Below are 16,931 nucleotides of genomic sequence, written 5' to 3' on the forward strand. Positions count from 1 at the left end.
ACTTTACAGTTTACTGTTATATATACTAGTGTCCACAGTGACGCTTCAGCAGCCGTTGCTTGGCAGGGGCTTCCAACGGTGGATATTTCCCTTCCTCTGTGCTTTTTCGAAATATCACCGGCCTCAGCTACCAGCTTCTCACAGCAACAGCTCACAATGACTGTACAGCAACAGTCATCTGACTAACTGACTCAGTCACTCACTAACTCAACTGACTCCTCTCTAACTTGTCCTGCTTATAACATTTCGGCACGGGCCTTACAAAAAAAATCAGCATTCCTCTTTTGCTGTACTATTCTTGCGTTCGTGTTTGTTGGGGTTCCCATGTGATCGTTACTCAGCCATTACCTAGCAACGGCCGTTATTTGCAGAGCCATTACTTAGACACAGGGCTATATGCCACAGTATGTAAGCCGGCTAAACCACGCTATTCGTTCGCAATACCATTTTAATCACAATAAATACAATGAGGATATATTATGCATGATGTATGAACACGCTGTTCTTAATATCCCAAACAATGAATGTTAGCAACGCCATCTGTTATCTCTCCCTGCGGTTACCGCACGCGTATAAAGCAGGCAAGTGGCGCTCCCCGCGGCTTCACGGCGAACTAAAAGCAAGTATATCTCGCCGTTACATTTCAGTGATATATAAGCATATAATGGATTATTCGTGATTTAACTGAACCTGCACAGAGTCGAGTGGGCGGATGATCAGTGAATGATGAATTGTATAGGATGTGGAAGGAACTGACAGTGGCCTAGTTTGAAATAGTACACGGCTTTTGCCAAAAGTGACTTAGGAATGCCACAGAAATCTTCAGACACTATGGCCTGTGTTCATGCTTGGATTCCAACAGGTCAGCTCCAGAAGTACTGCCGCTTGACACAACTCCCTGGTTGTTATTTTCTTACTTTTCTTTATAAATCAGAATTATTTTTCCCATGCAATGTTTATCGCCATTTTAATTTCAGTTATATCTAGGTCTATCTGTTATCACCTTCCTTATTGTCCAGACTATAGGTACTTTTGTTGTTTTGTTAGTCTGCCCTTACTCTTTCACACTACTGCTTTTTCTTTAGTCACTCATACACTCATTTCCGCTTGTAATGCAACACAAACCGTTCACAGTCCCTCCTTTATTTTATACTGTCATTCAAATAATATTCAATTGCAACATATTTCAGCCTTAGAAAGCCATCTTCAGTCAACTAAATGTGATTTTAATGGCATTTTAAAATAAAGGAGGGACTGTGAAAGGTTTGGGTTGCATTAGTGAGGGAACTGAGTGAAGGAGTGTACATCAGTGCATCAGAATGCTGAAATATAATATTCTTTTTTAGTCCTTCTCCATTGCCTTCATACTGTTTCCCCATCTGTTGTGTTTACCGAATAGGCTGGTCTATATTTTAATTCGATAATTCCTCAATTCGATTCTCAGCTGAAACATTGAACACCATGAGTGAGAATTTTTGTAATTTCCCTTAGCCCCTCCGTGGAAACTCCAGGATAATACCGCTTCCTTGCAAATCTTCCCAGCAACCATCTTACCAGTAGCCGCTGTCTTGTCTGAGACATCGACAGCTACACGAGAAACCCCAGAAAAAAAAAAACGGATTGTACAGTATATATCGACGTGTAGCAAAAAGCGAGATGTACACATTGAGCCAGAATAAAACAAGGTTTCAAGATATAAAAACGAGTGTTAAGGCCCATTTATCTTGTTGACAGAATGCAGAGGTTCGCACTTCCCACGTTCGCGAGCAACTGGAACAACAAATGAAGGTCGAACTATGATGAGATACAACTGGACCTTCATTCTTCGTTGGTGAGTCAAAATGGCGCTGCGATATGAATTTTTGTACGCACTGTTAGTCCTATTTCTTTACTTTATCAGGAAAAAAGTGATCATATTTGATTTCTGAGTTTATTCAACAATATTGTCGATAACTAAGACTGCATAGCGTGTTTTGGAATGATTATTAGTGACCTGATTTGAGGTAATATCTTGGCATTTACTTTGAGGGAATCGCCAAATCCTCGGAAAATTTCAGTTAAAATATCCGGCCAGTCTCAGGGTTTCGATTTGAACCAGGGACCGCCAGAATATTGTCACGTGTATGAGTGATTACAGACGTTTTTGGATACGTAACTGGATTTATTGTACTCTTAGAGATCGTAGATACAACAAACTATAGCGCTAAGAATAATTCAGACACTCTACAATTCACTACAGCACGTACGAAGTCTTTTCAGTATGCTGTAAGTTCACGGGTTGTCGCCTGTTAACGGCTTTCAACGCAGTAGCTTCCTCACCGTCTGTGTTCACGTCCTTATTGGGTGGCGACTGTCTCACAACTAACCGCTACTCTTCTAACTGCTGTCTCTAGACTCTCGTAATCGCAGCAGCTCCTCGTTATATAGCCTTCACACGTATAGCACAGAAAACACCTCTCCTAACAGTTTTCTATTTCTCATCACGTGGCTATGGCACGGAAAGCGCAGAGGACACCGCTTCCCAGTTGCTCCACTGTTGCTCATTACGAATTTGTTGCGGCCATTAGCTAGCATCAATCGTTCTTTACAGCGCCATTACCTAGTAACGGCTGTTGTATAGCTGCTTATTTCTCGGTCGTTGCCTATCAGCAGATCTAATACTACAATTGGAAGTAGGAGTTTTACCCACTCGACCCCCTACGTTTAAAGAGGGACGGTATTGTATCCGTGAGACTGCATCACCTAATGATTTCGGAATATTCGATACATTCTCATGGAACTTAACACGGGTGCCCTACCACTTAAGGTCCCTCAAGCTTTATGTTTTCCAAATTCGCACCATCAATAATACAAAAATTGAATGTTTAACTGTCCACGTTACAGTCACAAAAGCGCCGTTTAATATAGTCATAATAATTTGCATGACTCCGCTTTCCTTTGTTTTCCCATGTAAATATCGGAGCAGTGATTTAAATCAGGCCACGGCCGCTCCTCTCCACTTCCCTTACAATCCATTATTCACTAATTACCCTACCATTCGACACTTACTTACTCATGGAGCTGAGCTCTTCTGGAGGAGCCGCCAATTCTGCAGCTACTCAAGAATTTCCCAGCATTTTATGGAACACGAAGGTTCATTACCGGGTTCACAAGAGCCCTCCACTGGTCCCTATCTTGAGCCAGATCTATCCAGTCAGCACCACCCTATCCTATCTCTGTAGGATCCATATTAATATTATCCACCCACCTAGATCAAGGTCTTATTAATGGTCTCTTTCCTTCTGGCTTTCCCACCAATATCGTATGCGCATTCCTCGTCTCCCCATTTGTGCTACATGACCTGCCCACCTCATCCTCCTTGACTCATCATTCTAATTATACTTGGAGAAGAGTACAAGTTATGAAGCTCCTTATTATGCAGTTCTCTCCAACCTCCTGTCACTTCATCTCTCTTCGGTCCAAATATTCTCCTCAACACCCCGTTCTCAAACACCTCAGTCTGTGTTCCTCCCTTAGTGTCAGAGACAAAGTTTCCCACCCATACAGAACCACAGACAAAATTATAGTTTTGTATATTCTAATTTTTATGTTTTTGGACAATAGACGAGAAGACAAAAGGTTCTGGACTGAATGGTAGCAAGCATTACCCGAGTTCAATCGCCTCTTAATTTCCTCCTGAATCAGGTTACGATCTGTTATCGTTGTTCCAAAATATCTGAACTGTGCCACATTTTCAAGACATCTGTTTCCTGTCTTTATGCTTTGATTTTGCCCTGAATTTTGGTGACGAGACAGTAACATATACTCAGTTTACTCTGTGTTTACTTCTAGACCAACCTCTTTACTTGCGTCAATTAAAGTTTGTGTGTTTTTCTTTATGGTATCTACATTATCACCCAGTAGATTCACATCATCGGCATAGGGCAACAGCTTATGTGTCCCGTTTAATTTCAGTCCCACCTGGTTTCCCTGGGCCTTCCTAATGGCATATTCTAAAGCGAAGTTTTAAAGGAGTGGCGTTGAAGCATCTCCTTGTTTTAGACCATTCTGAATAGGAAATTTATCAGACAAATGTTTACCTACACGGACTTTACTATACGATTCGTTTAAACACATTTTAATCAACCTAACTGGTTTCATGGTTATCCCAAACTCTAAATATTATACAATTCTTCCCTCTTAACTGAATCATAGGCTTTCTTGAAGTCTATGAATAGCTGATGTACTGCCTCATCGTACTCCCATTTTTTCTCCAATATCTGACGAACGCAAAAGATCTGATCTGTAGTTGATCTGTTACGTTGAAACCCACACTGATGATCACCAATAATTTCATTCTGTATATGGACTTAACCTTGAAAGAAGAATATTGGACAAAATTTTATATGAAGTTGATAGCAGTGATATCCCCCGATAGTTACTACAGTCAGTTTTACCACCCTTCTTGTGAACTGGTACAATAATAGACTCATTCCATTGATCAGGCAATTTTTCCTTATGCCAAATAGAAGTAATTAGATTGTGGATCTTAGAACGTAATATTTTGCCTCCTGCTTGAATAAGTTCTTCCAGAATTTGATCACTACCTGGCGATTTATACCGTTTTAACAATATGTACCGAAAAGAACAGCGGTATTTCGAAACCTGAAACTCAAAAACGAAAACTCAGTTTCAAAGAAACAAGTTGCGCGCGCATCCCAGCTGTAGTTCACGGACAGCATTTTGGATAACATGTTCGGGGCGACCAGTATAGTGTATAACGTGAAACACCTGCGTTATTTTAGTCGATTCTTTGTAGGCAAAACGGAGCTACAAACAACCTCGCTAAATACACCATAATAAATAAATAAATAAATGTATGAGGTCATTGGATTTTTCAATTGACCTAATCCTTCCAGCCGCACAATGGCCCTAGTGTCGACTCAGCCTCTAACAGAAATGAGTATCAGGAATCTTCCTGGGAAGTAAAGCGCGGCCGGCGCGTAGGGATGACAACCTCGCCTCCATCTACGAGCCGATTGTCTAGATAATGTGGGAGCCTCGACGTCTCACGACTCTATGGGCCTCCACGGCCTGTTACAGGGATAGCTTTACTTACTTTATATAATCTATATATATATATATATAATGTTAGCTGAATCCATTTGGATTTGAGGCTCCCCAGGCTGTGATTATGAAATTATTAACTTCTGAGATATGACGATGTGAAATCTGTTAGAAGATACCGTTTCAGAGGAACACATTGCCTCCTTCATCAGGGTAGACGAATAAGCCAAAAACAAACGACTAGAAAGTCGGTCAGAACTATGTAAACACTTCTCCTCCTGTTCACTCTCCCATGCTCTCCCATGCTCTCCAATGCTCTCCCACTTCTCAGGGCCAACACTAGTTATTCTTCTCCTTGCTCTTACCGATGCTCTCTGGGCCCCTTGCTCAGCTGTCTCCGCGTGCTATTCGCATGGCCTGTCCTTCTGACATGAAGAAGGGCCTCCTAAACGGCGGTAAATTTCTTCCAGACTAAACGGCTTCATATCCCATAATTATTTACTCTTCACATGTACATTAAAGAAAACAACTTCAACAGACACTAATAAACAACAATTACTTTAGGAAATTTTACTAATTATCGATAAATATTATAATACACTTAAACACTAACCTATATGTGCTCGTACGCATGTACATGTATTTATGTATGGGTTTGTATTTTACATTTTAAGACCAGCTGCGCGGTAACGAACAGTGATGTATTCTGTGTGTTTATAACAACGCCTGATATTGGTCAAAACAACCGAAACGTAGAGCATAGTAACATTTCAATAAATAGTGTGACGTGCTGAGCTATGGATGACGCCCCCCCCCCGCCAGCCGTGATGCACCGAGCGAAGCCGAAGCGAGCCGATGTTAGCCGAGTCCTAGCATCCTGGTCGCTAGGCAACGCAAGTCAACAGCGGTGACGTCACCAAGTAGTAACAGCGGTTACCTCCGCTAGCGTTACATAGCAACACAGCGCCATGCAAAGGGTGCCTATTACGTGGCCGTTTTCCCGTATTGTCCGATCGAGGCTAGATACGGAGCAGCGAAGGCTATTCACAGTCAGTTGTACTGAGTTGTACTGAGTTGTACTGTAACAGTCGCCGAGTCAAGACGTAAAGTCAGCCAGTCAGTTGTATTGTGGCATTTGGACTGTACTAATTGTGATACTGCAGATAGCAGTAATCGTAAATCTGTAATTTGGGTGATTGTAAGAGCGAGTGTGAAATAAAATTCGCTACATCGAATACATCGAGAATTTATTTGTCGCGATATACCCCGCGATACGCGACAATATCAAACATTGGAAGTAAAAAACTTGTACACCACATACTAGTGACACACATAACAGGATGTCCAACATACGAATGTAATATTTTCTTACCGCCCTTGTTCTGTTCTCTTATATAACCTTCTTTCTCCGACTGAGCACCAATAAACGCCAATTGGGTTTGCTTACAATATTTAATGTTTGTGGTAGGAAGGAGGGGTATGACTGTTGGTAGGCCTGAGATTTCTTCAGGGCGTTTGGCAGGGCCTCAGCTTGGGTGGGGCGAGGTGTTATCACACACAACACTTTCTTTCTTCCTTGGCACTACAGCCCCAGTAGGCCTAGGCCCATCTCCATGAACTTCTCCGTTCACTTCGGTTTTTCTAGATCTTACACATTCGGTAGGACTCCTTGGGCGGGTGATCAGCTCGTCGCAAGGCCTCTGCCTGTACACAAACACAGAAAAACGCACACACACAAACTAAACATCCATGCCCTGAGTGGGATTCGAACCCACGATCCCGGTTTCGAAGCGAGCGAAGACAGTACATGCCTTAGACCGCTCGGCTACCGTGACCGGCACTCAGCACTTTAAACACTAGTAATATTTATTGATCTGATGGTAGAGGCTTTATCGAGCACACATATAATATCATTTGCTATGAATACTTCACTTCACTAAGCGCAGTTACATGAACTGTTAAGTATAATAGTCTGTACACATAACGTGAACTTCTGTTGATTTTGTAAAGATGAACACCGCAGTGACACAGTTTTACGTCGGAACAGTTTAATAGCTGACAGACAACTGACTCCAGAGACTGATCTCTCTCAGAACCCTGGGGTCCTCCGCCCGTCGGTTCCTTTACAATGACACTCCCCTAAATTTTATAGATTATAAATACTTTCAAATTTGGGAGTTTACTACAATTCCTTAAACTCCAATCAGTTAAATGCAGTATGCGATTTTGGCCCTCAAAGCCCTAACAGCGCGTTTGAGAGCTCAGTAATGGATCCTGAGCTTAGTGTGGGTCTCCAGCACGCCTCTTTTAAGTTTACGAGGTACAGAAGCTGTCACATTTAGTATTCTCAAAGATCACCGTTGTTACCCTTACAAGCAAAATTTCCAGGAAAGGCAATGGGGGTTCTTCCTGTGAAAACAGGAATTTGGAATAAGCCCAATTCCTGCGAGCCGGAATGTCACTAGGTCTCACTACCTTTGCCTATTACCTGTTACTAGCGACTAAAATCTCTAGAAAACCGATAATAACGGCAGGAGGGATCCGTTGCCCTGACCACGTGACACACTCTATCTGCGAAAATTGGCACTAACTTCACCGACAAGCGACGGTCGCTCGGTCGGTAAGGTTCGCTTGCGGACTACAGGCCACGGAGGAGTGCAATGTGGCGGTGCGGTTACAGTTTCTACGTGTTCTTTTTGAGAAGTGAAGAAGTATGGCAGACTTCTTTCTGCCAGCTGACGACTGATGATAAATATTTGAGCCAGGAATCTGAAAGTTCGTTCAGACATAGAATACAAACATAGCAACAGATATAGTATGAAAAACGTAAATATGCTGACAATTATAAATATAGCGCTGTGGCTATTCTTAAACAGGTTGTTGCTCATTCAGTTTAGTCAGAACAAGGAGTAACAGAAATTCTGCACAGAACTCCAGTCGCCAAATTGCATAACTAGCTAAATTGTCTCTGTAACAGGCCGTGGAGGCCCACCGGGTTGTGAGACGTCGAGGCTCCCACATTTTCTAGACAATCAGATCACAGATGACGGTGAGGTTGTCAGCCTTACGCGCCGGCCCCCTTTTACCCCCAAGAACATTCCTGGTACGCATTTCTGTTAGAGGCTGAGTCGAACCCAAGGCCATAGTGCGGCTGGAAGGATTAGGATAATTGAAATATCCAGTGACCTCATCGGGAACCGAACCCGCGACCTTCCGGCATCTTACCATTCGACACTATATGAGCTAACTACGGAAGAATGCTATAAAATAAAACACAAACAAGGGCGTTGGTCACGTGAAGCACGCCTAAAACAGCATGATGTACAAATGTACAGCCCCCTCTTGCTGTTGACGAGACAAACGAGAACTTGCAGCTACATTCCATTGGGTTCAACTGACAGTAAATCAAGTTAAACGTTTGGTACCAAGCCCCCCCCCCTCTTGCATGGCGTGAAGTCAGCCGTTATTAACCCTTTAAAGCACAACGGTTACTTCACCACCTGCTTTAACATTCTGTGTACAGAGTGCTATTTTACGTGCTCCGTAAGATTCTCTCAATAAACTGCGTTTACTGGTTGGTATTTGCTATGGAGATGCAGTGTTGTCTGCGAGGTGGAATATTAAATTTTAAATATTGTTCAGAAAGAAGGTGGCAATACTAAACATGAGAATCCATAACAGGTCTTGGGGCCAAATGCCTGATGTAGAAGGAGGAGGAGGAGGAGGAGGAGGAGAAGAAGCCGACTACGACGAAAAAGAAAAAGCAGCCAACTGACGAAGAAAAAGAAGCCGATGACGAAGAAGAGAAGCCGACGACAATGACGATGACGAAGAAGAAGAAGAAGCTGACGAAGAAGAGGAGAAGCCGACGCCAATGACGAAGAAGACGAAGAAGAATAAGAAGAAGAAACTGATAACGATGACGAAGAAGAAGAGAAGCCGACGACGACGAAGAAGAAGAAGAACTTCTTTTATGCCACAATTTCTTCACTGTAATATTGTCTGCAGCTTCCTGCCATGCCCTCCATCTCAGGGGGCCGCAGCACTCCCCCGCAAGCACTCTCCAGTCTCACTCTGTCGTCATGTTTCTGTTTATGGTTTGCCGTTTGTCTTACGACGCTGCCGATATGTGGACTATATAGCATCAAATATCGGAATGATTGAAGAATTGTAAACTGGGAAGGATCTGGAAGGAAGCGATCGTGATCTACTACAGGTAGATTCTTCCTCCCTTACCTCAAACATTGGGCCCCAGAGGCTGTTGCGGCTTCTCAAATTGAGTCATGCATGTTTTTTCTGGGTCGTCAACTACTTGTTCCCAGAAGTTGGTAGTCCATTTTCCTGGGAATATTTCAGTCATTCCTTGTACGTGGTGGTTTCTCCAGTTCTTTTTGTATTGGTTAATAGTATCATTCAAACTTCCCACACGTAGCTCTTTTCAAATACCATAATTTTTAATTTTATTCCGCCTTGTTATTCCAAACACTGATTTCAATAATTGCTTATCGCCAACCTGCAATCTACAGAGTGATTCTAATTTGTTGACGGTGTGTCCGGAAACCCCGACAATAATTTAGAATCACCCTGCACTTTTTCCCTGAACGTCATGATCCAAGTTTCATAGCCAGGTATGTGTGCAGGATGGCGCGGAGGTACCGCTTGAAATATGTCTCTCATATTGCATCCTTATAACATTAAACGGAAATCATAATGTTGTTCCTATGGTTGTGAAAAGGTATTATTATTGTCACGTGTATAGGTGACTATAGACGGGGTTCGGATTGATAATTGGCTTGGTTTAACACCTACACATTGTCACTACAGGTAACTATAGAGCTATCGTTAATTCACGCACTCTGCTGTTCACTACAGCATGTACTAAGCCTTCTCACTCTGTTGTATCTTCACCGGTTGTCGCCTGGTAACGGCTTTCAACGCTGTAGCTTACTCAGCTCCCGTGTTGTGAGATGGATGGAAGGACGAACGCACCATAGCTCAGGCGGTTAGACAGTGGCTTCCCACCAGGTTCGAGCGCGGGGCTGGTCATGTGGGATTTGTGGTGGATAAAGTGGCGCTGGAGCAGGTTTTCTCCGAGTACTTCGGTTTCCTTGCCAATCTTCATTCCACCAATTGCTCCACAATCACCATCATCTATCATCTGGTGCTGGTACAATAGGCCAGTAGTGGCCGCAGCACCAAGTGGACTCAGTCTCACCCCACTAATAATAATAATAATNCGGTCTTGTAGTGGGGCGATGTCGTCATCCGTTCATATTCGCCACTTATTTAACTACAAGGACGTGTGTTGTTAGTACTCTGAACCCTCGGAAGGGAGGGATTGTGATGGTAAATTTCGTGGAATTGTTGTTTCTGAAGCAGATGATGGTTATATTTCGTGGAATGATGTCACGTAAGTGAACGTGCTACGGCGCAATTAGATAAGAGTATAAGCACCGAGACAGCGCGAACGCTATCTATCTATCTATAGATAGATAGATAGTCTTTCATGGGACATTTATACTGAACTGGAGCGCATGTCTCGTTCTGAAATGTGTGTCTGCATGTGTTTGGTCTGCAGCGTACACCTAGTACTGCGATGCCACGTCCATTTACTCGCCTTTCTGTCCCTGCTAATTATCTCCGGTCCCCTGTCCGGGCCTCTTGTCTAAGCAAGTGACTCACTGAGCTTGCTGCTTGTGTCTTGCCTCGTGGTTGTAACGCCGTGGGTTTCGGAGAAAGCCCTGGGTTTCGTCGGAACATATCGCCCCCAACTTCAGGGCAGAAGAATATAAAAGCAGGAGCTTAGTTGAGCTCAGGAGCTCACACCTTATCCTTTATAATCAACACCGCACTGAGAACCTCAAATCTAATTATTCTAACGGTACCAGGATAGCTCAAGCGGTATAGTGATTAGGCTACAGGCTGGAGGACCAAGTGGACTGACTGTATCGACACTATACAGCGTCAGATGGTATCATAACGAATAAATGAACTGGAAACGAAGCGGCATTGGCCTAAGGAAGGTAATGTCCAGGCATTTGCTCCGAGGGCCTGAGGAAAAAGACGAACATCTCGGTCAGGATATCCGCTATCCAGGCTCGAACTTTTATCGAGTACCTCAGTTTTACTGCTACATCAACCTGTTCTCTGACTAATTTTTTATTCCCGGCAGAGGTAAGAGATCTATCTCTTGTCCACGGAGTCCTGACTGGCTCTGGGGCCGAACCAACGTTCTATCCAATGAATATGCATGAGGTAAACGGCTGTTCGGTAAATCAGACCACTCACCTCCACCACTCAGTGTAGTGTGTTTGAGTGTAAACAACACAGCAGGCCACGCATAAACACGGAAATACTAAGAATCTCCTTTCGCAAGATAAACAGGTGGCACAGGACCAGCCACCTCCACGAATAACAATAGGAGATTTGACACGAACCTGTATGGTTCATAAATTTTAAGCTTGATCTTGAAAGTTTTTAAAACAAACTTTTTTAAAAGTTTTAACACCAAGAAGGCCGCCGTGAATGTGGAAGGTTGAACATTGCGTATATTGTGCATTTAGACATCATACTCGTATGTGTATCCATACAATTAATATCTATTGTAATAGTAGTTTCCGAAAGTACTGATACCCTCTGAGGATGATCCGTAAGGCCCGAAACATGTAAGGGAGATAAATCCTCAAGTGATAAAACTTAAATAGTCACATTAGACGGTATTACGTGTATTTTTGCCTTTGTAATTGTTAGTGCGACGGACCAGAATGAAACAAAAAAAAACTGTTAGTTTGGTTGTCGTGCGACAGATAGCGACAGCAGAGCAGTGTACAAAAATGGCGTCTGACATAGAAGTGCGTACGAAATAGAGATGTGTTATTGAATTTTCCACTGCCGAACAAATTGCACCCATTGACATCCAGCGACGCTTGCTAATGGTGGTGTACGGAGACGATACAGTGGATGTCAGGAGAGGGAGGCGGTGGGTAGTGCGTTTCAACAGAGGCGAAAGTGAAGTGCACGACAAACCACACCCTGGGCGTCCCTGCTCAGCTGCCACTCCACACGATGAACAGAGCCTCGATAAGCTCATCCGTACAGATCGGCAGATAACGACCAGATAACTGTGTGCACGGCTTAATATCAGCTGTAATGCATTGGAAACTATGTTGGGGAGGTTGGATTATCGCAAAGTTTGTTGCAGATGGGTCCCGCGGATGCTTACACAGGACCACAAAACGTACTTCAGATTGACAAACAAAATTTAAAAATTGTCATTTGTTGTGCATCGCTTAGATATTCGTTTATTGCAGAAAGAAATGCAATTTTGCCAAGCTTGCCAGACGGCAAACGTATTTATAGCACACACAGACTTAAATAATTTGTTTTTTATTTTGAAACTTACGCCTTGTTGAACACTTTCCGTAGTGGTTGATATGTATGGCTATATTTTAAGTATTGTGGCGTGTAGACCGCGTTCTGTAAATATCAGGCTTTGCTAGGTAATGCCCGCACGCAACAATAGAGGAGGTTTCATGATACGTGAAGCGTACAGCCGTTGCTATGTAGCGCTCGCAGCATACGCGTGCGCGGAGGCGTCATACAGCAGTAGAAGAGGCCATGCAGGCGGTGTTCTCTGTGTGTCCGTTAAAAGGCCTCGTGCCAGTCAGTCGCCATCAGCGAGCTTGTAGTCCTAACTAGTTCTGTGTCTCGTACCAATCAGTCGCCATCAGCGAGCTTGTACTCTTAGCTAGTTCTGTGTCTCGTACCAATCAGTCGCCATCAGCGAGCTTGTACTCCTCACTAGTTCTGTGTCTCGTACCAATCAGTCGCCATCAGCGAGCTTGTACTCCTCACTAGTTCTGTGTCTCGTACCAGTCAGTCGCCATCAGCGAGCTTGTACTCCTCACTAGTTCTGTGTCTCGTACCAATCAGTCGCCATCAGCGAGCTTGTACTCCTCACTAGTTCTGTGTCTCGTACCAGTCAGTCGCCATCAGCGAGCTAGAATGATCATGACGTGTAATAATACTGATGAACGTTAGAGTGGGGTCACGGCCCATTTGCTGATGAGCGCAAGGAGAACTGAAGCCCTCGAGCAGAAGGCAGAGACTAAACAACGCCAGTTCGTGGCGTCAGTTAACAGGGAGGCCATGGCTATAATTTTTAGACACGTTTCGAAGAAAGTGTGTCCTGTCTCATTTCGTCTGTCTGTATATTCGCTCATAAACATTTGTAGCCCTTCAAAGCAGAGCAGTGCCTCAATGTACCGCCTGTTGTAAATTAAAACGATGCAATTTATCTACAAAATATATATAACCCAAGGTTTTCAAACCTCGCCATGTTTAAAATTTTGACGTAGAAACAGTGGGAGTATTTCATACAAAATTTGTAGGAAAACCTGGAAGCTTCCATGATTATTTTTCCAAGGGTAGCAGGCAGAACATCTGCTTACAAACTTGCTTTTAATAATATTTTTAAAGATTTCCTTGTAGTTGTGGGCATCTACGAGTATACCGAATAGGAAATGGGATTTTTTTTTATAATTTTAATTTTTGGTATTAATGTGTAGTATATACATATATAGAATTCTGATTTATCAGGAAAAAACAGATACCTAGTTTGCTCCATCACCTCCCTTCCCCCCCATGTAGGTAGACCCTCTTCATGCCAAAATTCAGGTGCCTAACCCTAGTGGTTTGTTACCGTCATCAGTGACCAAAGTTAAATAAATGTATCATGCAGTCGGCATGTTTTACAATCTACAAATTTGGTAAATATATTATGAAACGTAGTTTCTGAGTCCTACATGAAGTTCCACGGCTGCCCTTCTCACCTCACCAGTTTAGGTGACCCCTATATTTCTACTGCCTACTGCAGGAGAAACTCCGGAGTTGGAAGTGGCCTCCAGTTGCATAGCGTCCGTACCAGATTCCATGGAAAATGGCCTGTTGGGTCGCAATTGAAAGCGCAAAGGCATACGCTCACACACAGCTTCCTCTCCTTACGAAATTTATCTATTTTATTTGTGGTTTATTTAATGGTGATGTTCGTGTCTCAGACTACATGGTGTGACATGACGGGTGAAAGTCGGAATGGTGGAGCCGGAGCACACGTCCATTACTAGAAAACGGCTCGGTGATCATGTTATATTATAAAAGGCTAGTTTCCGTTACAATGAATAGCAGCGAACAAGACGTTGCCAGGAAGCAGGTCGCTAAACAGAGGCATTTCCATTACAACAGAGGAACTGTTCGATATGATGGTTTCTATCCCGGCCGCCTGGCAGGTATAAAAGGCAGTGCATTTCGTGAATTCTTCCACGTGGTAGGAAGCGACGAAAATGGAAGTCTCGAATCTGAGACAGTAAAATATGTTCATGAGTCCCACGGGACTCGGACCCAAAAATGACTGCCCTGGCGAGGGCCAGTAGCAATTGTAAACTACAGACCCGTCCTCTCATCAGAGAGGGCGCTCCACATCAACAAACCCGCAACCGTCTGACAGTAATAAAGATCTGTCCGTAAGCCCCAGATGTTTGCTTTATTCCAAGACAGACCGGCCGACTGACCGCCGTCATAATACAAGACTCAGACCCGAAATTCCATTAGTGGTAGAGTTCAGCCTGGGATTAGTAAGAGATTCATCAGACAGATGTCGTTAAGAAGGAGTTCAGCGTGTGAGCTGTTATAATCAACTGTAAAAGCGGGAACACACACAGCGACATCGGTCGTACGACGTCCGTACGGTTCATGTCGTATCAAGTAGTAGAATATAAAGTGTAGTCTTACATTTCATACGTGACGACATGAGACAGCTACCATGCGACAGACGGAGAGCAAAGAAATGTATTTGGCCACTCTAGTGTGAAAAGGAGGTCATACGGCAAAAAAAAATTGTACGACATTTTTTTCCGTACGACCGATGTCGCTGTGTATGTTCCAGCCATAATTGTAACGAAGTGCCGATAGATCAAATCATCATAACCAGAGCCCATTAATATTAGTCACGTGACATTTTGGTGTCAGAAAGTGGTTACGACCATAAATTCGTGACAATAGCTTCGAATGATAAGATGTTGTAATATGTAATAAATTTGAAAGGATGTGGGTGGAAGCGAGCATGACCTAATTTGGAGTATTAACTTGACGTTGTTTGCAGGTGTCGCGACAGAGATTCGAACCGAGCAGCACCCGAATTCATGTCTAGAGCCTTACCGTTTGAACCAACTAGCTCAATCCGGTAAGCAAGGACGCAAGGACACGAAACTTCTCCTTTTTGATTGTCACCTTACGCTTAGTACCAACTATGGGCACTGGTAGTTCAGAGGAAAGTCAGGCATCTTCCTCTCCCAGCCCATGGGTCGGGTCGGGTAAATTGCTGCTAGTCCTCGCCAGCACAGTCCGCCTTAGTTCAGGTTCATGCCGGTACCCATGACCATATTTTTCTTTCCAAAACTTTTGCGTGTTTTAAAATGGGGCCCCTTTTTCGAGGAAGGGGTCTGACTACTAATGGTCACTCCCCCTCTACTGGGGGTGACTCAACTGCGAATACACGCACCATTCATTCTCTCACTCCAGGCATTTTTTGCAAACGGACCCAAGAATATACTAGAAACACTTTCATACTACTCGTACATGGACCGTATAAAAAACTAGGCCTTCAAAAATGATATCGTTGCGTGTGTATTCATTGCCGCGGGAACGTATTTCACGTTGCTTAGCAACGGTAGGGAGATGTACATACACACAAACAGCGATGTGTTCTCTCATAAGCCTAGTTTTATTTTTTCAAAATAAGGAGAATGTGCTAAAAATGAAATAATCACACCAAAATTTAATACCAAAATTATTTTTATATAAAATTATTACCCTTTGCTCAAAGCTGTAGAGCGAACAATGAAAATAATCTTAAAAGACTTAACAGCAATGTAGGATCATACACCAGGTGGATGAAAACTTGAATATGACCATCAACTTTCATTTGTAATTTATAATTAATATTTCGCTCTAGAAGAGATAATGGAGTACAAATACTGCGTGCTAGCTCAGGAGAAATATCAGTAATATACCTGATGATGGTCACAGTGTAAACCGAAACATATCGTGCTAACAGGGCTAATGAGTGAACGTGACAGCGTGAAAAAAAATGCACATTCCTCTGAACACTTAACAAAAGTTTGCGAAAATAAGACTGACAAAAAGTGATGTGACATTAAGGGCTCTCCCTCTTTTGTTCTGTCCCTGGCTCTTACATCATATAGCTTCGGGATATCAGAAACGAGATCCGATACAGAGGCCATCTTGTTCGAGTGACACGCTCAGTGTTCCGAGTATACGCTTGTGATCAACCACGCACGGTTGCTGAAGATGATACGTTCCGTAGACCACGCGGGCAGACGTATTGGCAGATGTCACTTGCCTCCGTTCGTAAGTACGTATCAGGTGAAACAGTGTAGCCTATACATCAAGGGTGGCAGACTGCAAGCCACTGTTTGCTTCAGTGTGTTGAGTAGTGTGCGTGTGGGGGGGAGGGGGGTATTCTACGTTGACGTCAGTATCTGAGCTATACAACGTCTAACTGTATGATGATTGGCAAAAAAAATATATATTGGAAAATGTATTCGAAAGGAATATTATATCGTAGCGTGATGTTGTATAATTTTTATACTACTCCGTTGCCACAATATGTGGGGACACACGGTAGCGTAGGCCCATTTGGGGCCGCCATACCGAAGGACTCGGTCACACCCTCCTCCTTCATCTCAAAAGGCATCCTCATTTATTTCTGTGAAGAATTTAAGTACAATTTGAGGTTTTTACAGCGATGACTATGAAGAAGGTCGTCTTCTGGGATGTGGCGCTGTGTAGATCTTGTGTGAACCGACGGT

At 43.3% G+C, this 16,931-nt stretch overlaps 1 protein-coding gene and 1 long non-coding RNA gene across 6 annotated transcripts in view; one reads left to right on the forward strand and one right to left on the reverse strand.

Annotated features, from left to right (window-relative positions):
* LOC111872138 overlaps positions 1-1,858 on the forward strand; it is a 57,812-nt gene extending 55,954 nt beyond the window's left edge. The window contains exon 3 of the long non-coding RNA XR_002844174.2: positions 1,735-1,858. This is a non-coding gene — a long non-coding RNA (uncharacterized LOC111872138). The remainder of the gene's footprint in view (positions 1-1,734) is intronic.
* The window catches only part of LOC111872137 (sodium-dependent noradrenaline transporter), a 241,565-nt gene that overhangs the window by 192,203 nt on the left and 32,431 nt on the right, over positions 1-16,931 (reverse strand). The window lies entirely within an intron of this gene.

Source organism: Cryptotermes secundus, unplaced genomic scaffold, assembly GCF_002891405.2.
Source record: "Cryptotermes secundus unplaced genomic scaffold, Csec_1.0 scaffold470, whole genome shotgun sequence".
Lineage (NCBI taxonomy): Eukaryota > Metazoa > Arthropoda > Insecta > Blattodea > Kalotermitidae > Cryptotermes > Cryptotermes secundus.